The sequence below is a fragment of the Balaenoptera borealis genome (assembly GCF_965194805.1).
Source record: "Balaenoptera borealis genome assembly, chromosome: 2".
NCBI lineage: Eukaryota > Metazoa > Chordata > Mammalia > Artiodactyla > Balaenopteridae > Balaenoptera > Balaenoptera borealis.
The window spans coordinates 141,524,474-141,550,017 of NC_138867.1; positions in this window are offsets into that span (position 1 = coordinate 141,524,474).

The window sequence follows — 25,544 nt, forward strand, 5'->3', positions numbered from 1 at the left end:
AACGGGAAGAGGGTGAACCAATGAGACACTAGCTCTAGGTGTTGGGACAGGCACAGGTCACTCTATTTTCCCATCAGGGAGAAGAATTAACCACAGGCTCAGCCTGCCACCCGGGACCAGAATAGGGCCTGAAGCAATCCTGCGCTTTTGCGGCCAGCTCCCAAGAAAGCGAGTTGAAAAATGGAGCTCAGGGGCACTGCAATTCACAAACCTGCAGAGTTATAAATGATAACTCTCGTCCACAAATATATTGACGGAAGACAACAGAGAGGATTTGAAAGCAAGGCAGAATTGCAGGAAACAGATTTCAGGAGGTAGATTCGAATCGCCTTTAAAGCACGGGAAAAGCGGCAAAACCTCGACAATGATGCCCTTGGCCAAAAAGGGCGTATGCGTTTTTTCCTGAATATATTCAGGAAAAAACGCATACGCCCTTTTTGGCCAACCAAGCAACCTGGAAAGGCAAATCAGCGCTACAAAGAAGTCTCGCTTCCCATCGCTCAAAAGGGCCATGCTGAATAAAGTGTCAAAACCAGAAATGCAGGACAGGCCATGGAGAAACGGGAGCCTTGCTACGCTGATGGGTGGGATGTAAATTGCCAACAGCCACTCTGCAGAAGTGTACGGTGTGTCCTGAAACATCGAAAACACTCAGCTTAGAGAGCATAGGGCACTTCCACTCACGGGCGTATAAATTGGGAAAACTAAAAATCAGCAAGGCACAGGCACCCCAAAGTTTAGGGCTGCTCTGTTGACAAGAACCTCCACTTCGTTACACCTTAAATATCCCAGGAAAGAGAAAAATGGATAAAGAAGTTGTGGTCCTTTTGTACAATGGAATATCACTCAGCCATGAAATCAACGTCATAAGGCTAGTAGCAGCATGATGAGTGGATTTAGGTACGACGATTCTAAGTGAAATAAGTCACACAGAAAAAGACACTTATCATAAGATATCACTTATAGAGGGAATGTAAAAACCGCTACCCTTGAACTGAATTACAAAACAGAACAGAGTCACACGTTTAGAAAACACACTATGGCTGCTTAACGGGTAAGGTGAGGTGGGGTGATGCATAAAACAAGGGTTTCAAATTAGCTCAGAGACCGTTCCATAAACCCAATATGTAATAGACAAGACCTACTCCTTGCTCAGTGATCTGGAATCAAAACACCCTATTCACCGCCCAAGAATATATCTGACTAGTAAGAATCTTAAAACCTATGTATTGATATCTCTCTGTATGTGAGTAAAGTGGGTAAAAAGCGGCATAAACACAGCAGTAAAAAACAGCTAAACCACTTTATAAAAATCAATTACTTTTAAAAACACATGAAACAAAGACAGTGAAAGAGAGAGAAATACTTACAAAATTCGTTCAAGGGCTGTGATGCCACCTGGATTGACCATATCTAGACCCACAGGTGATTGAGGCATAAGGGTGGACACTCTTGGGGCTGAGAGGTTTGGTGAGGTTGGGTGAGCAAACGCAGACCCTTTAGAGTAATACTGCGTGGTACCCATCCCATGGGTCACAAAACTCCAGTTTCAAGGGCATCTTCCTACATCGAAAACATGCATGAGAAACCCTGAAGATGGTACACCGTGTGATCGGGAAAGGTTTCTAAAACGCACCTCATTTCTCATCTCCTTGTGCTCGGGTTCGCCATTCCAGCCGCTTTACTACCAATCTCCCTCCTTGGAGAATCAGCACCTTTAACCTCCTGTTCCGTACAGGTTGCAATTTGTCCTGAGGATGAACGGGAAGAGGGGGAACCAATGAGACACTAGCTCTAGGTGTTGGGACAGGCACAGGTCACTCTATTTTCCCATCAGGAAGAAGAATTAACCACAGCCTCAGCCTGCCGCCCGGGACCAGAATAGGGCCTGAAGCAATCCTGCGCTTTTGCGGCCAGCTCCCAAGAAAGCGAGTTGAAAAATGGAGCTCAGGGGCACTGCAATTCACAAACCTGCAGAGTTATAAATGATAACTCTCGTCCACAAATATATTGACGGAAGACAACGGAGAGGATTTGAAAGCAAGGCAGAATTGCAGGAAACAGATTTCAGGAGGTAGATTCGAATCGCCTTTAAAGCACGGGAAAAGCGGCAAAACCTCGACAATGATGCCCTTGGCCAAAAAGGGCGTATGCGTTTTTTCCTGAATATATTCAGGAAAAAACGCATACGCCCTTTTTGGCCAACCAAGCAACCTGGAAAGGCAAATCAGCGCTACAAAGAAGTCTCGCTTCCCATCGGTCAAAAGGGCCATGCTGAATAAAGTGTCAAAACCAGAAATGCAGGACAGGCCATGGAGAAACGGGAGCCTTGCTACGCTGATGGGCGGGATGTAAATTGCCAACAGCCACTCTGCAGAAGTGTACGGTGTGTCCTGAAACATCGAAAAAACTCAGCTTAGAGAGCATAGGGCACTTCCACTCACGGGCGTATAAATTGGGAAAACTAAAAATCAGCAAGGCACAGGCACCCCAAAGTTTAGGGCTGCTCTGTTGACAAGAACCTCCACTTCGTTACACCTTAAATATCCCAGGAAAGAGAAAAATGGATAAAGAAGTTGTGGTCCTTTTGTACAATGGAATATCACTCAGCCATGAAATCAACGTCATAAGGCTAGTAGCAGCATGATGAGTGGATTTAGGTACGACGATTCTAAGTGAAATAAGTCACACAGAAAAAGACACTTATCATAAGATATCACTTATAGAGGGAATGTAAAAACCGCTACCCTTGAACTGAATTACAAAACAGAACAGAGTCACACGTTTAGAAAACACACTATGGCTGCTTAACGGGAAAGGTGAGGTGGGGTGATGCCTAAAACAAGGGTTTCAAATTAGCTCAGAGACCGTTCCATAAACCCAATATGTAATAGACAAGACCTACTCCTTGCTCAGTGATCTGGACTCAAAACCCCCTATTCACCGCCCAAGAATATATCTGACTAGTAAGAATCTTAAAACCTATGTACTGATATCCCTCTGTAAGTGAGTCAAGTGGGTGTAAAGCGACATAAACACAGCAGTGAAAAGCAGCTAAACCCCTTTATAAAAATCAATCACTTTTAAAAACCCGTGAAACAAAGACAGTGAAAGAGAGAGAAATTCTTACAAAATTCGTTCAAGGGCTGTGATGCCACCTGGATTGACCATATCTAGACCCACAGCTGATTGAGACATAAGGGTGGACACTCTTGGGGCTGAGAGGTTTGGTGAGGTTGGGTGAGCAAACGCAGACCCTTTAGAGTAATACTGCGTGGTACCCATCCCATGGGTCCCAAATCTCCAGGTTCAAGGGCATCTTCCTACATTGAAAACATGCATGAGAATCCCAGAAGATGGTACACCGTGTGATCGGGAAAGGTTTCTAAAACGCACCTCATTTCTCATCTCCTTGTGCTCGGGTTCGCCATTCCAGCCGCTTTACTAGCAATCTCCCTCCTTGAGAATCAGCACCTTTAACCTCCTGTTCCGTACAGGTTGCAATTTGTCCTGAGGATGAACGGGAAGAGGGTGAACCAATGAGACACTAGCTCTAGGTGTTGGGACAGGCACAGGTCACTCTATTTTCCCATCAGGGAGAAGAATTAACCACAGGCTCAGCCTGCCACCCGGGACCAGAATAGGGCCTGAAGCAATCCTGCGCTTTTGCGGCCAGCTCCCAAGAAAGCGAGTTGAAAAATGGAGCTCAGGGGCACTGCAATTCACAAACCTGCAGAGTTATAAATGATAACTCTCGTCCACAAATATATTGACGGAAGACAACAGAGAGGATTTGAAAGCAAGGCAGAATTGCAGGAAACAGATTTCAGGAGGTAGATTCGAATCGCCTTTAAAGCACGGGAAAAGCGGCAAAACCTCGACAATGATGCCCTTGGCCAAAAAGGGCGTATGCGTTTTTTCCTGAATATATTCAGGAAAAAACGCATACGCCCTTTTTGGCCAACCAAGCAACCTGGAAAGGCAAATCAGCGCTACAAAGAAGTCTCGCTTCCCATCGGTCAAAAGGGCCATGCTGAATAAAGTGTCAAAACCAGAAATGCAGGACAGGCCATGGAGAAACGGGAGCCTTGCTACGCTGATGGGCGGGATGTAAATTGCCAACAGCCACTCTGCAGAAGTGTACGGTGTGTCCTGAAACATCGAAAACACTCAGCTTAGAGAGCATAGGGCACTTCCACTCACGGGCGTATAAATTGGGAAAACTAAAAATCAGCAAGGCACAGGCACCCCAAAGTTTAGGGCTGCTCTGTTGACAAGAACCTCCACTTCGTTACACCTTAAATATCCCAGGAAAGAGAAAAATGGATAAAGAAGTTGTGGTCCTTTTGTACAATGGAATATCACTCAGCCATGAAATCAACGTCATAAGGCTAGTAGCAGCATGATGAGTGGATTTAGGTACGACGATTCTAAGTGAAATAAGTCACACAGAAAAAGACACTTATCATAAGATATCACTTATAGAGGGAATGTAAAAACCGCTACCCTTGAACTGAATTACAAAACAGAACAGAGTCACACGTTTAGAAAACACACTATGGCTGCTTAACGGGTAAGGTGAGGTGGGGTGATGCATAAAACAAGGGTTTCAAATTAGCTCAGAGACCGTTCCATAAACCCAATATGTAATAGACAAGACCTACTCCTTGCTCAGTGATCTGGAATCAAAACACCCTATTCACCGCCCAAGAATATATCTGACTAGTAAGAATCTTAAAACCTATGTATTGATATCTCTCTGTATGTGAGTAAAGTGGGTAAAAAGCGGCATAAACACAGCAGTAAAAAACAGCTAAACCACTTTATAAAAATCAATTACTTTTAAAAACACATGAAACAAAGACAGTGAAAGAGAGAGAAATACTTACAAAATTCGTTCAAGGGCTGTGATGCCACCTGGATTGACCATATCTAGACCCACAGGTGATTGAGGCATAAGGGTGGACACTCTTGGGGCTGAGAGGTTTGGTGAGGTTGGGTGAGCAAACGCAGACCCTTTAGAGTAATACTGCGTGGTACCCATCCCATGGGTCACAAAACTCCAGTTTCAAGGGCATCTTCCTACATCGAAAACATGCATGAGAAACCCTGAAGATGGTACACCGTGTGATCGGGAAAGGTTTCTAAAACGCACCTCATTTCTCATCTCCTTGTGCTCGGGTTCGCCATTCCAGCCGCTTTACTACCAATCTCCCTCCTTGGAGAATCAGCACCTTTAACCTCCTGTTCCGTACAGGTTGCAATTTGTCCTGAGGATGAACGGGAAGAGGGGGAACCAATGAGACACTAGCTCTAGGTGTTGGGACAGGCACAGGTCACTCTATTTTCCCATCAGGAAGAAGAATTAACCACAGCCTCAGCCTGCCGCCCGGGACCAGAATAGGGCCTGAAGCAATCCTGCGCTTTTGCGGCCAGCTCCCAAGAAAGCGAGTTGAAAAATGGAGCTCAGGGGCACTGCAATTCACAAACCTGCAGAGTTATAAATGATAACTCTCGTCCACAAATATATTGACGGAAGACAACGGAGAGGATTTGAAAGCAAGGCAGAATTGCAGGAAACAGATTTCAGGAGGTAGATTCGAATCGCCTTTAAAGCACGGGAAAAGCGGCAAAACCTCGACAATGATGCCCTTGGCCAAAAAGGGCGTATGCGTTTTTTCCTGAATATATTCAGGAAAAAACGCATACGCCCTTTTTGGCCAACCAAGCAACCTGGAAAGGCAAATCAGCGCTACAAAGAAGTCTCGCTTCCCATCGGTCAAAAGGGCCATGCTGAATAAAGTGTCAAAACCAGAAATGCAGGACAGGCCATGGAGAAACGGGAGCCTTGCTACGCTGATGGGCGGGATGTAAATTGCCAACAGCCACTCTGCAGAAGTGTACGGTGTGTCCTGAAACATCGAAAAAACTCAGCTTAGAGAGCATAGGGCACTTCCACTCACGGGCGTATAAATTGGGAAAACTAAAAATCAGCAAGGCACAGGCACCCCAAAGTTTAGGGCTGCTCTGTTGACAAGAACCTCCACTTCGTTACACCTTAAATATCCCAGGAAAGAGAAAAATGGATAAAGAAGTTGTGGTCCTTTTGTACAATGGAATATCACTCAGCCATGAAATCAACGTCATAAGGCTAGTAGCAGCATGATGAGTGGATTTAGGTACGACGATTCTAAGTGAAATAAGTCACACAGAAAAAGACACTTATCATAAGATATCACTTATAGAGGGAATGTAAAAACCGCTACCCTTGAACTGAATTACAAAACAGAACAGAGTCACACGTTTAGAAAACACACTATGGCTGCTTAACGGGAAAGGTGAGGTGGGGTGATGCATAAAACAAGGGTTTCAAATTAGCTCAGAGACCGTTCCATAAACCCAATATGTAATAGACAAGACCTACTCCTTGCTCAGTGATCTGGACTCAAAACCCCCTATTCACCGCCCAAGAATATATCTGACTAGTAAGAATCTTAAAACCTATGTACTGATATCCCTCTGTAAGTGAGTCAAGTGGGTGTAAAGCGACATAAACACAGCAGTGAAAAGCAGCTAAACCCCTTTATAAAAATCAATCACTTTTAAAAACCCGTGAAACAAAGACAGTGAAAGAGAGAGAAATTCTTACAAAATTCGTTCAAGGGCTGTGATGCCACCTGGATTGACCATATCTAGACCCACAGCTGATTGAGACATAAGGGTGGACACTCTTGGGGCTGAGAGGTTTGGTGAGGTTGGGTGAGCAAACGCAGACCCTTTAGAGTAATACTGCGTGGTACCCATCCCATGGGTCCCAAATCTCCAGGTTCAAGGGCATCTTCCTACATCGAAAACATGCATGAGAATCCCAGAAGATGGTACACCGTGTGATCGGGAAAGGTTTCTAAAACGCACCTCATTTCTCATCTCCTTGTGCTCGGGTTCGCCATTCCAGCCGCTTTACTAGCAATCTCCCTCCTTGAGAATCAGCACCTTTAACCTCCTGTTCCGTACAGGTTGCAATTTGTCCTGAGGATGAACGGGAAGAGGGGGAACCAATGAGACACTAGCTCTAGGTGTGGGGACAGGCACAGGTCACTCTATTTTCCCATCAGGAAGAAGAATTAACCACAGCCTCAGCCTGCCGCCCGGGACCAGAATACGGCCTGAAGCAATCCTGCGCTTTTGCGGCCAGCTCCCAAGAAAGCGAGTTGAAAAATGGAGCTCAGGGGCACTGCAATTCACAAACCTGCAGAGTTATAAATGATAACTCTCGTCCACAAATATATTGACGGAAGACAACGGAGAGGATTTGAAAGCAAGGCAGAATTGCAGGAAACAGATTTCAGGAGGTAGATTCGAATCGCCTTTAAAGCACGGGAAAAGCGGCAAAACCTCGACAATGATGCCCTTGGCCAAAAAGGGCGTATGCGTTTTTTCCTGAATATATTCAGGAAAAAACGCATACGCCCTTTTTGGCCAACCAAGCAACCTGGAAAGGCAAATCAGCGCTACAAAGAAGTCTCGCTTCCCATCGGTCAAAAGGGCCATGCTGAATAAAGTGTCAAAACCAGAAATGCAGGACAGGCCATGGAGAAACGGGAGCCTTGCTACGCTGATGGGCGGGATGTAAATTGCCAACAGCCACTCTGCAGAAGTGTACGGTGTGTCCTGAAACATCGAAAAAACTCAGCTTAGAGAGCATAGGGCACTTCCACTCACGGGCGTATAAATTGGGAAAACTAAAAATCAGCAAGGCACAGGCACCCCAAAGTTTAGGGCTGCTCTGTTGACAAGAACCTCCACTTCGTTACACCTTAAATATCCCAGGAAAGAGAAAAATGGATAAAGAAGTTGTGGTCCTTTTGTACAATGGAATATCACTCAGCCATGAAATCAACGTCATAAGGCTAGTAGCAGCATGATGAGTGGATTTAGGTACGACGATTCTAAGTGAAATAAGTCACACAGAAAAAGACACTTATCATAAGATATCACTTATAGAGGGAATGTAAAAACCGCTACCCTTGAACTGAATTACAAAACAGAACAGAGTCACACGTTTAGAAAACACACTATGGCTGCTTAACGGGAAAGGTGAGGTGGGGTGATGCATAAAACAAGGGTTTCAAATTAGCTCAGAGACCGTTCCATAAACCCAATATGTAATAGACAAGACCTACTCCTTGCTCAGTGATCTGGACTCAAAACCCCCTATTCACCGCCCAAGAATATATCTGACTAGTAAGAATCTTAAAACCTATGTACTGATATCCCTCTGTAAGTGAGTCAAGTGGGTGTAAAGCGGCATAAACACAGCAGTGAAAAGCAGCTAAACCCCTTTATAAAAATCAATCACTTTTAAAATCCCGTGAAACAAAGACAGTGAAAGAGAGAGAAATTCTTACAAAATTCGTTCAAGGGCTGTGATGCCACCTGGATTGACCATATCTAGACCCACAGCTGATTGAGACATAAGGGTGGACACTCTTGGGGCTGAGAGGTTTGGTGAGGTTGGGTGAGCAAACGCAGACCCTTTAGAGTAATACTGCGTGGTACCCATCCCATGGGTCCCAAATCTCCAGGTTCAAGGGCATCTTCCTACATCGAAAACATGCATGAGAATCCCAGAAGATGGTACACCGTGTGATCGGGAAAGGTTTCTAAAACGCACCTCATTTCTCATCTCCTTGTGCTCGGGTTCGCCATTCCAGCCGCTTTACTAGCAATCTCCCTCCTTGAGAATCAGCACCTTTAACCTCCTGTTCCGTACAGGTTGCAATTTGTCCTGAGGATGAACGGGAAGAGGGGGAACCAATGAGACACTAGCTCTAGGTGTTGGGACAGGCACAGGTCACTCTATTTTCCCATCAGGAAGAAGAATTAACCACAGCCTCAGCCTGCCGCCCGGGACCAGAATAGGGCCTGAAGCAATCCTGCGCTTTTGCGGCCAGCTCCCAAGAAAGCGAGTTGAAAAATGGAGCTCAGGGGCACTGCAATTCACAAACCTGCAGAGTTATAAATGATAACTCTCGTCCACAAATATATTGACGGAAGACAACGAAGAGGATTTGAAAGCAAGACAGAATTGCAGGAAACAGATTTCAGGAGGTAGATTCGAATCGCCTTTAAAGCACGGGAAAAGCGGCAAAACCTCGACAATGATGCCCTTGGCCAAAAAGGGCGTATGCGTTTTTTCCTGAATATATTCAGGAAAAAACGCATACGCCCTTTTTGGCCAACCAAGCAACCTGGAAAGGCAAATCAGCGCTACAAAGAAGTCTCGCTTCCCATCGGTCAAAAGGGCCATGCTGAATAAAGTGTCAAAACCAGAAATGCAGGACAGGCCATGGAGAAACGGGAGCCTTGCTACGCTGATGGGCGGGATGTAAATTGCCAACAGCCACTCTGCAGAAGTGTACGGTGTGTCCTGAAACATCGAAAAAACTCAGCTTAGAGAGCATAGGGCACTTCCACTCACGGGCGTATAAATTGGGAAAACTAAAAATCAGCAAGGCACAGGCACCCCAAAGTTTAGGGCTGCTCTGTTGACAAGAACCTCCACTTCGTTACACCTTAAATATCCCAGGAAAGAGAAAAATGGATAAAGAAGTTGTGGTCCTTTTGTACAATGGAATATCACTCAGCCATGAAATCAACGTCATAAGGCTAGTAGCAGCATGATGAGTGGATTTAGGTACGACGATTCTAAGTGAAATAAGTCACACAGAAAAAGACACTTATCATAAGATATCACTTATAGAGGGAATGTAAAAACCGCTACCCTTGAACTGAATTACAAAACAGAACAGAGTCACACGTTTAGAAAACACACTATGGCTGCTTAACGGGAAAGGTGAGGTGGGGTGATGCATAAAACAAGGGTTTCAAATTAGCTCAGAGACCGTTCCATAAACCCAATATGTAATAGACAAGACCTACTCCTTGCTCAGTGATCTGGACTCAAAACCCCCTATTCACCGCCCAAGAATATATCTGACTAGTAAGAATCTTAAAACCTATGTACTGATATCCCTCTGTAAGTGAGTCAAGTGGGTGTAAAGCGGCATAAACACAGCAGTGAAAAGCAGCTAAACCCCTTTATAAAAATCAATCACTTTTAAAATCCCGTGAAACAAAGACAGTGAAAGAGAGAGAAATTCTTACAAAATTCGTTCAAGGGCTGTGATGCCACCTGGATTGACCATATCTAGACCCACAGCTGATTGAGACATAAGGGTGGACACTCTTGGGGCTGAGAGGTTTGGTGAGGTTGGGTGAGCAAACGCAGACCCTTTAGAGTAATACTGCGTGGTACCCATCCCATGGGTCCCAAATCTCCAGGTTCAAGGGCATCTTCCTACATCGAAAACATGCATGAGAATCCCAGAAGATGGTACACCGTGTGATCGGGAAAGGTTTCTAAAACGCACCTCATTTCTCATCTCCTTGTGCTCGGGTTCGCCATTCCAGCCGCTTTACTAGCAATCTCCCTCCTTGAGAATCAGCACCTTTAACCTCCTGTTCCGTACAGGTTGCAATTTGTCCTGAGGATGAACGGGAAGAGGGGGAACCAATGAGACACTAGCTCTAGGTGTTGGGACAGGCACAGGTCACTCTATTTTCCCATCAGGAAGAAGAATTAACCACAGCCTCAGCCTGCCGCCCGGGACCAGAATAGGGCCTGAAGCAATCCTGCGCTTTTGCGGCCAGCTCCCAAGAAAGCGAGTTGAAAAATGGAGCTCAGGGGCACTGCAATTCACAAACCTGCAGAGTTATAAATGATAACTCTCGTCCACAAATATATTGACGGAAGACAACGAAGAGGATTTGAAAGCAAGACAGAATTGCAGGAAACAGATTTCAGGAGGTAGATTCGAATCGCCTTTAAAGCACGGGAAAAGCGGCAAAACCTCGACAATGATGCCCTTGGCCAAAAAGGGCGTATGCGTTTTTTCCTGAATATATTCAGGAAAAAACGCATACGCCCTTTTTGGCCAACCAAGCAACCTGGAAAGGCAAATCAGCGCTACAAAGAAGTCTCGCTTCCCATCGGTCAAAAGGGCCATGCTGAATAAAGTGTCAAAACCAGAAATGCAGGACAGGCCATGGAGAAACGGGAGCCTTGCTACGCTGATGGGCGGGATGTAAATTGCCAACAGCCACTCTGCAGAAGTGTACGGTGTGTCCTGAAACATCGAAAAAACTCAGCTTAGAGAGCATAGGGCACTTCCACTCACGGGCGTATAAATTGGGAAAACTAAAAATCAGCAAGGCACAGGCACCCCAAAGTTTAGGGCTGCTCTGTTGACAAGAACCTCCACTTCGTTACACCTTAAATATCCCAGGAAAGAGAAAAATGGATAAAGAAGTTGTGGTCCTTTTGTACAATGGAATATCACTCAGCCATGAAATCAACGTCATAAGGCTAGTAGCAGCATGATGAGTGGATTTAGGTACGACGATTCTAAGTGAAATAAGTCACACAGAAAAAGACACTTATCATAAGATATCACTTATAGAGGGAATGTAAAAACCGCTACCCTTGAACTGAATTACAAAACAGAACAGAGTCACACGTTTAGAAAACACACTATGGCTGCTTAACGGGTAAGGTGAGGTGGGGTGATGCATAAAACAAGGGTTTCAAATTAGCTCAGAGACCGTTCCATAAACCCAATATGTAATAGACAAGACCTACTCTTTGCTCAGTGATCTGGACTCAAAACCCCCTATTCACCGCCCAAGAATATATCTGACTAGTAAGAATCTTAAAACCTATGTACTGATATCCCTCTGTAAGTGAGTCAAGTGGGTGTAAAGCGGCATAAACACAGCAGTGAAAAGCAGCTAAACCCCTTTATAAAAATCAATCACTTTTAAAATCCCGTGAAACAAAGACAGTGAAAGAGAGAGAAATTCTTACAAAATTCGTTCAAGGGCTGTGATGCCACCTGGATTGACCATATCTAGACCCACAGCTGATTGAGGCATAAGGGTGGACACTCTTGGGGCTGAGAGGTTTGGTGAGGTTGGGTGAGCAAATGCAGACCCTTTAGAGTAATACTGCGTGGTACCCATCCCATGGGTCCCAAATCTCCAGGTTCAAGGGCATCTTCCTACATCGAAAACATGCATGAGAATCCCAGAAGATGGTACATCGTGTGATCGGGAAAGGTTTCTAAAACGCACCTCATTTCTCATCTCCTTGTGCTCGGGTTCGCCATTCCAGCCGCTTTACTACCAATCTCCCTCCTTGAGAATCAGCACCTTTAACCTCCTGTTCCGTACAGGTTGCAATTTGTCCTGAGGATGAACGGGAAGAGGGTGAACCAATGAGACACTAGCTCTAGGTGTTGGGACAGGCACAGGTCACTCTATTTTCCCATCAGGGAGAAGAATTAACCACAGGCTCAGCCTGCCACCCGGGACCAGAATAGGGCCTGAAGCAATCCTGCGCTTTTGCGGCCAGCTCCCAAGAAAGCGAGTTGAAAAATGGAGCTCAGGGGCACTGCAATTCACAAACCTGCAGAGTTATAAATGATAACTCTCGTCCACAAATATATTGACGGAAGACAACAGAGAGGATTTGAAAGCAAGGCAGAATTGCAGGAAACAGATTTCAGGAGGTAGATTCGAATCGCCTTTAAAGCACGGGAAAAGCGGCAAAACCTCGACAATGATGCCCTTGGCCAAAAAGGGCGTATGCGTTTTTTCCTGAATATATTCAGGAAAAAACGCATACGCCCTTTTTGGCCAACCAAGCAACCTGGAAAGGCAAATCAGCGCTACAAAGAAGTCTCGCTTCCCATCGGTCAAAAGGGCCATGCTGAATAAAGTGTCAAAACCAGAAATGCAGGACAGGCCATGGAGAAACGGGAGCCTTGCTACGCTGATGGGCGGGATGTAAATTGCCAACAGCCACTCTGCAGAAGTGTACGGTGTGTCCTGAAACATCGAAAACACTCAGCTTAGAGAGCATAGGGCACTTCCACTCACGGGCGTATAAATTGGGAAAACTAAAAATCAGCAAGGCACAGGCACCCCAAAGTTTAGGGCTGCTCTGTTGACAAGAACCTCCACTTCGTTACACCTTAAATATCCCAGGAAAGAGAAAAATGGATAAAGAAGTTGTGGTCCTTTTGTACAATGGAATATCACTCAGCCATGAAATCAACGTCATAAGGCTAGTAGCAGCATGATGAGTGGATTTAGGTACGACGATTCTAAGTGAAATAAGTCACACAGAAAAAGACACTTATCATAAGATATCACTTATAGAGGGAATGTAAAAACCGCTACCCTTGAACTGAATTACAAAACAGAACAGAGTCACACGTTTAGAAAACACACTATGGCTGCTTAACGGGTAAGGTGAGGTGGGGTGATGCATAAAACAAGGGTTTCAAATTAGCTCAGAGACCGTTCCATAAACCCAATATGTAATAGACAAGACCTACTCCTTGCTCAGTGATCTGGAATCAAAACACCCTATTCACCGCCCAAGAATATATCTGACTAGTAAGAATCTTAAAACCTATGTATTGATATCTCTCTGTATGTGAGTAAAGTGGGTAAAAAGCGGCATAAACACAGCAGTAAAAAACAGCTAAACCACTTTATAAAAATCAATTACTTTTAAAAACACATGAAACAAAGACAGTGAAAGAGAGAGAAATACTTACAAAATTCGTTCAAGGGCTGTGATGCCACCTGGATTGACCATATCTAGACCCACAGGTGATTGAGGCATAAGGGTGGACACTCTTGGGGCTGAGAGGTTTGGTGAGGTTGGGTGAGCAAACGCAGACCCTTTAGAGTAATACTGCGTGGTACCCATCCCATGGGTCACAAAACTCCAGTTTCAAGGGCATCTTCCTACATCGAAAACATGCATGAGAAACCCTGAAGATGGTACACCGTGTGATCGGGAAAGGTTTCTAAAACGCACCTCATTTCTCATCTCCTTGTGCTCGGGTTCGCCATTCCAGCCGCTTTACTACCAATCTCCCTCCTTGGAGAATCAGCACCTTTAACCTCCTGTTCCGTACAGGTTGCAATTTGTCCTGAGGATGAACGGGAAGAGGGGGAACCAATGAGACACTAGCTCTAGGTGTTGGGACAGGCACAGGTCACTCTATTTTCCCATCAGGAAGAAGAATTAACCACAGCCTCAGCCTGCCGCCCGGGACCAGAATAGGGCCTGAAGCAATCCTGCGCTTTTGCGGCCAGCTCCCAAGAAAGCGAGTTGAAAAATGGAGCTCAGGGGCACTGCAATTCACAAACCTGCAGAGTTATAAATGATAACTCTCGTCCACAAATATATTGACGGAAGACAACGGAGAGGATTTGAAAGCAAGGCAGAATTGCAGGAAACAGATTTCAGGAGGTAGATTCGAATCGCCTTTAAAGCACGGGAAAAGCGGCAAAACCTCGACAATGATGCCCTTGGCCAAAAAGGGCGTATGCGTTTTTTCCTGAATATATTCAGGAAAAAACGCATACGCCCTTTTTGGCCAACCAAGCAACCTGGAAAGGCAAATCAGCGCTACAAAGAAGTCTCGCTTCCCATCGGTCAAAAGGGCCATGCTGAATAAAGTGTCAAAACCAGAAATGCAGGACAGGCCATGGAGAAACGGGAGCCTTGCTACGCTGATGGGCGGGATGTAAATTGCCAACAGCCACTCTGCAGAAGTGTACGGTGTGTCCTGAAACATCGAAAAAACTCAGCTTAGAGAGCATAGGGCACTTCCACTCACGGGCGTATAAATTGGGAAAACTAAAAATCAGCAAGGCACAGGCACCCCAAAGTTTAGGGCTGCTCTGTTGACAAGAACCTCCACTTCGTTACACCTTAAATATCCCAGGAAAGAGAAAAATGGATAAAGAAGTTGTGGTCCTTTTGTACAATGGAATATCACTCAGCCATGAAATCAACGTCATAAGGCTAGTAGCAGCATGATGAGTGGATTTAGGTACGACGATTCTAAGTGAAATAAGTCACACAGAAAAAGACACTTATCATAAGATATCACTTATAGAGGGAATGTAAAAACCGCTACCCTTGAACTGAATTACAAAACAGAACAGAGTCACACGTTTAGAAAACACACTATGGCTGCTTAACGGGAAAGGTGAGGTGGGGTGATGCATAAAACAAGGGTTTCAAATTAGCTCAGAGACCGTTCCATAAACCCAATATGTAATAGACAAGACCTACTCCTTGCTCAGTGATCTGGACTCAAAACCCCCTATTCACCGCCCAAGAATATATCTGACTAGTAAGAATCTTAAAACCTATGTACTGATATCCCTCTGTAAGTGAGTCAAGTGGGTGTAAAGCGACATAAACACAGCAGTGAAAAGCAGCTAAACCCCTTTATAAAAATCAATCACTTTTAAAAACCCGTGAAACAAAGACAGTGAAAGAGAGAGAAATTCTTACAAAATTCGTTCAAGGGCTGTGATGCCACCTGGATTGACCATATCTAGACCCACAGCTGATTGAGACATAAGGGTGGACACTCTTGGGGCTGAGAGGTTTGGTGAGGTTGGGTGAGCAAACGCAGACCCTTTAGAGTAATACTGCGTGGTACCCATCCCATGGGTCCCAAATCTCCAGGTTCAAGGGCATCTTCCTACATCGAAAACATGCATGAGAATCCCAGAAGATGGTACACCGTGTGATCGGGAAAGGTTTCTAAAACGCACCTCATTTCTCATCTCCTTGTGCTCGGGTTCGCCATTCCAGCCGCTTTACTAGCAATCTCCCTCCTTGAGAATCAGCACCTTTAACCTCCTGTTCCGTACAGGTTGCAATTTGTCCTGAGGATGAACGGGAAGAGGGGGAACCAATGAGACACTAGCTCTAGGTGTTGGGACAGGCACAGGTCACTCTATTTTCCCATCAGGAAGAAGAATTAACCACAGCCTCAGCCTGCCGCCCGGGACCAGAATACGGCCTGAAGCAATCCTGCGCTTTTGCGGCCAGCTCCCAAGAAAGCGAGTTGAAAAATGGAGCTCAGGGGCACTGCAATTCACAAACCTGCAGAGTTATAAATGATAACTCTCGTCCACAAATATATTGACGGAAGACAACGGAGAGGATTTGAAAGCAAGGCAGAATTGCAGGAAACAGATTTCAGGAGGTAGATTCGAATCGCCTTTAAAGCACGGGAAAAGCGGCAAAACCTCGACAATGATGCCCTTGGCCAAAAAGGGCGTATGCGTTTTTTCCTGAATATATTCAGGAAAAAACGCATACGCCCTTTTTGGCCAACCAAGCAACCTGGAAAGGCAAATCAGCGCTACAAAGAAGTCTCGCTTCCCATCGGTCAAAAGGGCCATGCTGAATAAAGTGTCAAAACCAGAAATGCAGGACAGGCCATGGAGAAACGGGAGCCTTGCTACGCTGATGGGCGGGATGTAAATTGCCAACAGCCACTCTGCAGAAGTGTACGGTGTGTCCTGAAACATCGAAAAAACTCAGCTTAGAGAGCATAGGGCACTTCCACTCACGGGCGTATAAATTGGGAAAACTAAAAATCAGCAAGGCACAGGCACCCCAAAGTTTAGGGCTGCTCTGTTGACAAGAACCTCCACTTCGTTACACCTTAAATATCCCAGGAAAGAGAAAAATGGATAAAGAAGTTGTGGTCCTTTTGTACAATGGAATATCACTCAGCCATGAAATCAACGTCATAAGGCTAGTAGCAGCATGATGAGTGGATTTAGGTACGACGATTCTAAGTGAAATAAGTCACACAGAAAAAGACACTTATCATAAGATATCACTTATAGAGGGAATGTAAAAACCGCTACCCTTGAACTGAATTACAAAACAGAACAGAGTCACACGTTTAGAAAACACACTATGGCTGCTTAACGGGAAAGGTGAGGTGGGGTGATGCATAAAACAAGGGTTTCAAATTAGCTCAGAGACCGTTCCATAAACCCAATATGTAATAGACAAGACCTACTCCTTGCTCAGTGATCTGGACTCAAAACCCCCTATTCACCGCCCAAGAATATATCTGACTAGTAAGAATCTTAAAACCTATGTACTGATATCCCTCTGTAAGTGAGTCAAGTGGGTGTAAAGCGACATAAACACAGCAGTGAAAAGCAGCTAAACCCCTTTATAAAAATCAATCACTTTTAAAAACCCGTGAAACAAAGACAGTGAAAGAGAGAGAAATTCTTACAAAATTCGTTCAAGGGCTGTGATGCCACCTGGATTGACCATATCTAGACCCACAGCTGATTGAGACATAAGGGTGGACACTCTTGGGGCTGAGAGGTTTGGTGAGGTTGGGTGAGCAAACGCAGACCCTTTAGAGTAATACTGCGTGGTACCCATCCCATGGGTCCCAAATCTCCAGGTTCAAGGGCATCTTCCTACATCGAAAACATGCATGAGAATCCCAGAAGATGGTACACCGTGTGATCGGGAAAGGTTTCTAAAACGCACCTCATTTCTCATCTCCTTGTGCTCGGGTTCGCCATTCCAGCCGCTTTACTAGCAATCTCCCTCCTTGAGAATCAGCACCTTTAACCTCCTGTTCCGTACAGGTTGCAATTGGTCCTGAGGATGAACGGGAAGAGGGGGAACCAATGAGACACTAGCTCTAGGTGTTGGGACAGGCACAGGTCACTGTATTTTCCCATCAGGAAGAAGAATTAACCACAGCCTCAGCCTGCCGCCCGGGACCAGAATAGGGCCTGAAGGAATCCTGCGCTTTTGCGGCCAGCTCCCAAGAAAGCGAGTTGAAAAATGGAGCTCAGGGGCACTGCAATTCACAAACCTGCAGAGTTATAAATGATAACTCTCGTCCACAAATATATTGACGGAAGACAACAGAGAGGATTTGAAAGCAAGGCAGAATTGCAGGAAACAGATTTCAGGAGGTAGATTCGAATCGCCTTTAAAGCACGGGAAAAGCGGCAAAACCTCGACAATGATGCCCTTGGCCAAAAAGGGCGTATGCGTTTTTTCCTGAATATATTCAGGAAAAAACGCATACGCCCTTTTTGGCCAACCAAGCAACCTGGAAAGGCAAATCAGCGCTACAAGGAAGTCTCGCTTCCCATCGGTCAAAAGGGCCATGCTGAATAAAGTGTCAAAACCAGAAATGCAGGACAGGCCATGGAGAAACGGGAGCCTTGCTACGGTGATGGGCGGGATGTAAATTGCCAACAGCCACTCTGCAGAAGTGTACGGTGTGTCCTGAAACATCGAAAAAACTCAGCTTAGAGAGCATAGGGCACTTCCACTCACGGGCGTATAAATTGGGAAAACTAAAAATCAGCAAGGCACAGGCACCCCAAAGTTTAGGGCTGCTCTGTTGACAAGAACCTCCACTTCGTTACACCTTAAATATCCCAGGAAAGAGAAAAATGGATAAAGAAGTTGTGGTCCTTTTGTACAATGGAATATCACTCAGCCATGAAATCAACGTCATAAGGCTAGTAGCAGCATGATGAGTGGATTTAGGTACGACGATTCTAAGTGAAATAAGTCACACAGAAAAAGACACTTATCATAAGATATCACTTATAGAGGGAATGTAAAAACCGCTACCCTTGAACTGAATTACAAAACAGAACAGAGTCACACGTTTAGAAAACACACTATGGCTGCTTAACGGGTAAGGTGAGGTGGGGTGATGCATAAAACAAGGGTTTCAAATTAGCTCAGAGACCGTTCCATAAACCCAATATGTAATAGACAAGACCTACTCTTTGCTCAGTGATCTGGACTCAAAACCCCCTATTCACCGCCCAAGAATATATCTGACTAGTAAGAATCTTAAAACCTATGTACTGATATCCCTCTGTAAGTCAGTCAAGTGGGTGTAAAGCGGCATAAACACAGCAGTGAAAAGCAGCTAAACCCCTTTATAAAAATCAATCACTTTTAAAAACCCGTGAAACAAAGACAGTGAAAGAGAGAGAAATTCTTACAAAATTCGTTCAAGGGCTGTGATGCCACCTGGATTGACCATATCTAGACCCACAGCTGATTGAGGCATAAGGGTGGACACTCTTGGGGCTGAGAGGTTTGGTGAGGTTGGGTGAGCAAATGCAGACCCTTTAGAGTAATACTGCGTGGTACCCATCCCATGGGTCCCAAATCTCCAGGTTCAAGGGCATCTTCCTACATCGAAAACATGCATGAGAATCCCAGAAGATGGTACATCGTGTGATCGGGAAAGGTTTCTAAAACGCACCTCATTTCTCATCTCCTTGTGCTCGGGTTCGCCATTCCAGCCGCTTTACTAGCAATCTCCCTCCTTGAGAATCAGCACCTTTAACCTCCTGTTCCGTACAGGTTGCAATTGGTCCTGAGGATGAACGGGAAGAGGGGGAACCAATGAGACACTAGCTCTAGGTGTTGGGACAGGCACAGGTCACTCTATTTTCCCATCAGGAAGAAGAATTAACCACAGCCTCAGCCTGCCGCCCGGGACCAGAATAGGGCCTGAAGCAATCCTGCGCTTTTGCGGCCAGCTCCCAAGAAAGCGAGTTGAAAAATGGAGCTCAGGGGCACTGCAATTCACAAACCTGCAGAGTTATAAATGATAACTCTCGTCCACAAATATATTGACGGAAGACAACAGAGAGGATTTGAAAGCAAGGCAGAATTGCAGGAAACAGATTTCAGGAGGTAGATTCGAATCGCCTTTAAAGCACGGGAAAAGCGGCAAAACCTCGACAATGATGCCCTTGGCCAAAAAGGGCGTATGCGTTTTTTCCTGAATATATTCAGGAAAAAACGCATACGCCCTTTTTGGCCAACCAAGCAACCTGGAAAGGCAAATCAGCGCTACAAAGAAGTCTCGCTTCCCATCGGTCAAAAGGGCCATGCTGAATAAAGTGTCAAAACCAGAAATGCAGGACAGGCCATGGAGAAACGGGAGCCTTGCTACGCTGATGGGCGGGATGTAAATTGCCAACAGCCACTCTGCAGAAGTGTACAGTGTGTCCTGAAACATCGAAAAAACTCAGCTTAGAGAGCATAGGGCACTTCCACTCACGGGCGTATAAATTGGGAAAACTAAAAATCAGCAAGGCACAGGCACCCCAAAGTTTAGGGCTGCTCTGTTGACAAGAACCTCCACTTCGTTACACCTTAAATATCCCAGGAAAGAGAAAAATGGATAAAGAAGTTGTGGTCCTTTTGTACAATGGAATATCACTCAGCCATGAAATCAACGTCATAAGGCTAGTAGCAGCATGATGAGTGGATTTAGGTACGACGATTCTAAGTGAAATAAGTCACACAGAAAAAGACACTTATCATAAGATATCACTTATAGAGGGAATGTAAAAACCGCTACCCTTGAACTGAATTACATAACAGGTCAGAGTCTCACGTTTAGAAAACACACTATGGCTGCTTAACGGGTAAGGTGAGGTGGGGTGATGCATAAAACAAGGGTTTCAAATTAGCTCAGAGACCGTTCCATAAACCCAATATGTAATAGACAAGACCTACTCTTTGCTCAGTGATCTGGACTCAAAACCCCCTATTCACCGCCCAAGAATATATCTGACTAGTAAGAATCTTAAAACCTATGTACTGATATCCCTCTGTAAGTGAGTCAAGTGGGTGTAAAGCAGCATAAACACAGCAGTGAAAAGCAGCTAAACCCCTTTATAAAAATCAATCACTTTTAAAATCCCGTGAAACAAAGACAGTGAAAGAGAGAGAAATTCTTACAAAATTCGTTCAAGGGCTGTGATGCCACCTGGATTGACCATATCTAGACCCACAGCTGATTGAGGCATAAGGGTGGACACTCTTGGGGCTGAGAGGTTTGGTGAGGTTGGGTGAGCAAATGCAGACCCTTTAGAGTAATACTGCGTGGTACCCATCCCATGGGTCCCAAATCTCCAGGTTCAAGGGCATCTTCCTACATCGAAAACATGCATGAGAATCCCAGAAGATGGTACATCGTGTGATCGGGAAAGGTTTCTAAAACGCACCTCATTTCTCATCTCCTTGTGCTCGGGTTCGCCATTCCAGCCACGTTACTAGCAATCTCCCTCCTTGAGAATCAGCACCTTTAACCTCCTGTTCCGTACAGGTTGCAATTTGTCCTGAGGATGAACGGGAAGAGGGGGAACCAATGAGACACTAGCTCTAGGTGTTGGGACAGGCACAGGTCACTCTATTTTCCCATCAGGAAGAAGAATTAACCACAGCCTCAGCCTGCCGCCCGGGACCAGAATAGGGCCTGAAGCAATCCTGCGCTTTTGCGGCCAGCTCCCAAGAAAGCGAGTTGAAAAATGGAGCTCAGGGGCACTGCAATTCACAAACCTGCAGAGTTATAAATGATAACTCTCGTCCACAAATATATTGACGGAAGACAACGAAGAGGATTTGAAAGCAAGGCAGAATTGCAGGAAACAGATTTCAGGAGGTAGATTCGAATCGCCTTTAAAGCACGGGAAAAGCGGCAAAACCTCGACAATGATGCCCTTGGCCAAAAAGGGCGTATGCGTTTTTTCCTGAATATATTCAGGAAAAAACGCATACGCCCTTTTTGGCCAACCAAGCAACCTGGAAAGGCAAATCAGCGCTACAAGGAAGTCTCGCTTCCCATCGGTCAAAAGGGCCATGCTGAATAAAGTGTCAAAACCAGAAATGCAGGACAGGCCATGGAGAAACGGGAGCCTTGCTACGCTGATGGGCGGGATGTAAATTGCCAACAGCCACTCTGCAGAAGTGTACGGTGTGTCCTGAAACATCGAAAAAACTCAGCTTAGAGAGCATAGGGCACTTCCACTCACGGGCGTATAAATTGGGAAAACTAAAAATCAGCAAGGCACAGGCACCCCAAAGTTTAGGGCTGCTCTGTTGACAAGAACCTCCACTTCGTTACACCTTAAATATCCCAGGAAAGAGAAAAATGGATAAAGAAGTTGTGGTCCTTTTGTACAATGGAATATCACTCAGCCATGAAATCAACGTCATAAGGCTAGTAGCAGCATGATGAGTGGATTTAGGTACGACGATTCTAAGTGAAATAAGTCACACAGAAAAAGACACTTATCATAAGATATCACTTATAGAGGGAATGTAAAAACCGCTACCCTTGAACTGAATTACAAAACAGAACAGAGTCACACGTTTAGAAAACACACTATGGCTGCTTAACGGGTAAGGTGAGGTGGGGTGATGCATAAAACAAGGGTTTCAAATTAGCTCAGAGACCGTTCCATAAACCCAATATGTAATAGACAAGACCTACTCTTTGCTCAGTGATCTGGACTCAAAACCCCCTATTCACCGCCCAAGAATATATCTGACTAGTAAGAATCTTAAAACCTATGTACTGATATCCCTCTGTAAGTGAGTCAAGTGGGTGTAAAGCGGCATAAACACAGCAGTGAAAAGCAGCTAAACCCCTTTATAAAAATCAATCACTTTTAAAATCCCGTGAAACAAAGACAGTGAAAGAGAGAGAAATTCTTACAAAATTCGTTCAAGGGCTGTGATGCCACCTGGATTGACCATATCTAGACCCACAGCTGATTGAGGCATAAGGGTGGACACTCTTGGGGCTGAGAGGTTTGGTGAGGTTGGGTGAGCAAATGCAGACCCTTTAGAGTAATACTGCGTGGTACCCATCCCATGGGTCCCAAATCTCCAGGTTCAAGGGCATCTTCCTACATCGAAAACATGCATGAGAATCCCAGAAGATGGTACATCGTGTGATCGGGAAAGGTTTCTAAAACGCACCTCATTTCTCATCTCCTTGTGCTCGGGTTCGCCATTCCAGCCGCTTTACTAGCAATCTCCCTCCTTGAGAATCAGCACCTTTAACCTCCTGTTCCGTACAGGTTGCAATTGGTCCTGAGGATGAACGGGAAGAGGGGGAACCAATGAGACACTAGCTCTAGGTGTTGGGACAGGCACAGGTCACTGTATTTTCCCATCAGGAAGAAGAATTAACCACAGCCTCAGCCTGCCGCCCGGGACCAGAATAGGGCCTGAAGGAATCCTGCGCTTTTGGGGCCAGCTCCCAAGAAAGCGAGTTGAAAAATGGAGCTCAGGGGCACTGCAATTCACAAACCTGCAGAGTTATAAATGATAACTCTCGTCCACAAATATATTGACGGAAGACAACAGAGAGGATTTGAAAGCAAGGCAGAATTGCAGGAAACAGATTTCAGGAGGTAGATTCGAATCGCCTTTAAAGCACGGGAAAAGCGGCAAAACCTCGACAATGATGCCCTTGGCCAAAAAGGGCGTATGCGTTTTTTCCTGAATATATTCAGGAAAAAACGCATACGCCCTTTTTGGCCAACCAAGCAACCTGGAAAGGCAAATCAGCGCTACAAAGAAGTCTCGCTTCCCATCGGTCAAAAGGGCCATGCTGAATAAAGTGTCAAAACCAGAAATGCAGGACAGGCCATGGAGAAACGGGAGCCTTGCTACGCTGATGGGCGGGATGTAAATTGCCAACAGCCACTCTGCAGAAGTGTACGGTGTGTCCTGAAACATCGAAAAAACTCAGCTTAGAGAGCATAGGGCACTTCCACTCACGGGCGTATAAATTGGGAAAACTAAAAATCAGCAAGGCACAGGCACCCCAAAGTTTAGGGCTGCTCTGTGGACAAGAACCTCCACTTCGTTACACCTTAAATATCCCAGGAAAGAGAAAAATGAATAAAGAAGTTGTGGTCCTTTTGTACAATGGAATATCACTCAGTCATGAAATCAACGTCATAAGGCTAGTAGCAGCATGATGAGTGGATTTAGGTACGACGATTCTAAGTGAAATAAGTCACACAGAAAAAGACACTTATCATAAGATATCACTTATAGAGGGAATGTAAAAACCGCTACCCTTGAACTGAATTACAAAACAGAACAGAGTCACACGTTTAGAAAACACACTATGGCTGCTTAACGGGAAAGGTGAGGTGGGGTGATGCCTAAAACAAGGGTTTCAAATTAGCTCAGAGACCGTTCCATAAACCCAATATGTAATAGACAAGACCTACTCCTTGCTCAGTGATCTGGACTCAAAACCCCCTATTCACCGCCCAAGAATATATCTGACTAGTAAGAATCTTAAAACCTATGTACTGATATCCCTCTGTAAGTGAGTCAAGTGGGTGTAAAGCGGCATAAACACAGCAGTGAAAAGCAGCTAAACCCCTTTATAAAAATCAATCACTTTTAAAATCCCGTGAAACAAAGACAGTGAAAGAGAGAGAAATTCTTACAAAATTCGTTCAAGGGCTGTGATGCCACCTGGATTGACCATATCTAGACCCACAGCTGATTGAGGCATAAGGGTGGACACTCTTGGGGCTGAGAGGTTTGGTGAGGTTGGGTGAGCAAATGCAGACCCTTTAGAGTAATACTGCGTGGTACCCATCCCATGGGTCCCAAATCTCCACGTTCAAGGGCATCTTCCTACATCGAAAACATGCATGAGAATCCCAGAAGATGGTACATCGTGTGATCGGGAAAGGTTTCTAAAACGCACCTCATTTCTCATCTCCTTGTGCTCGGGTTCGCCATTCCAGCCGCTTTACTAGCAATCTCCCTCCTTGAGAATCAGCACCTTTAACCTCCTGTTCCGTACAGGTTGCAATTGGTCCTGAGGATGAACGGGAAGAGGGGGAACCAATGAGACACTAGCTCTAGGTGTTGGGACAGGCACAGGTCACTGTATTTTCCCATCAGGAAGAAGAATTAACCACAGCCTCAGCCTGCCGCCCGGGACCAGAATAGGGCCTGAAGGAATCCTGCGCTTTTGCGGCCAGCTCCCAAGAAAGCGAGTTGAAAAATGGAGCTCAGGGGCACTGCAATTCACAAACCTGCAGAGTTATAAATGATAACTCTCGTCCACAAATATATTGACGGAAGACAACAGAGAGGATTTGAAAGCAAGGCAGAATTGCAGGAAACAGATTTCAGGAGGTAGATTCGAATCGCCTTTAAAGCACGGGAAAAGCGGCAAAACCTCGACAATGATGCCCTTGGCCAAAAAGGGCGTATGCGTTTTTTCCTGAATATATTCAGGAAAAAACGCATACGCCCTTTTTGGCCAACCAAGCAACCTGGAAAGGCAAATCAGCGCTACAAAGAAGTCTCGCTTCCCATCGGTCAAAAGGGCCATGCTGAATAAAGTGTCAAAACCAGAAATGCAGGACAGGCCATGGAGAAACGGGAGCCTTGCTACGCTGATGGGCGGGATGTAAATTGCCAACAGCCACTCTGCAGAAGTGTACGGTGTGTCCTGAAACATCGAAAAAACTCAGCTTAGAGAGCATAGGGCACTTCCACTCACGGGCGTATAAATTGGGAAAACTAAAAATCAGCAAGGCACAGGCACCCCAAAGTTTAGGGCTGCTCTGTTGACAAGAACCTCCACTTCGTTACACCTTAAATATCCCAGGAAAGAGAAAAATGGATAAAGAAGTTGTGGTCCTTTTGTACAATGGAATATCACTCAGTCATGAAATCAACGTCATAAGGCTAGTAGCAGCATGATGAGTGGATTTAGGTACGACGATTCTAA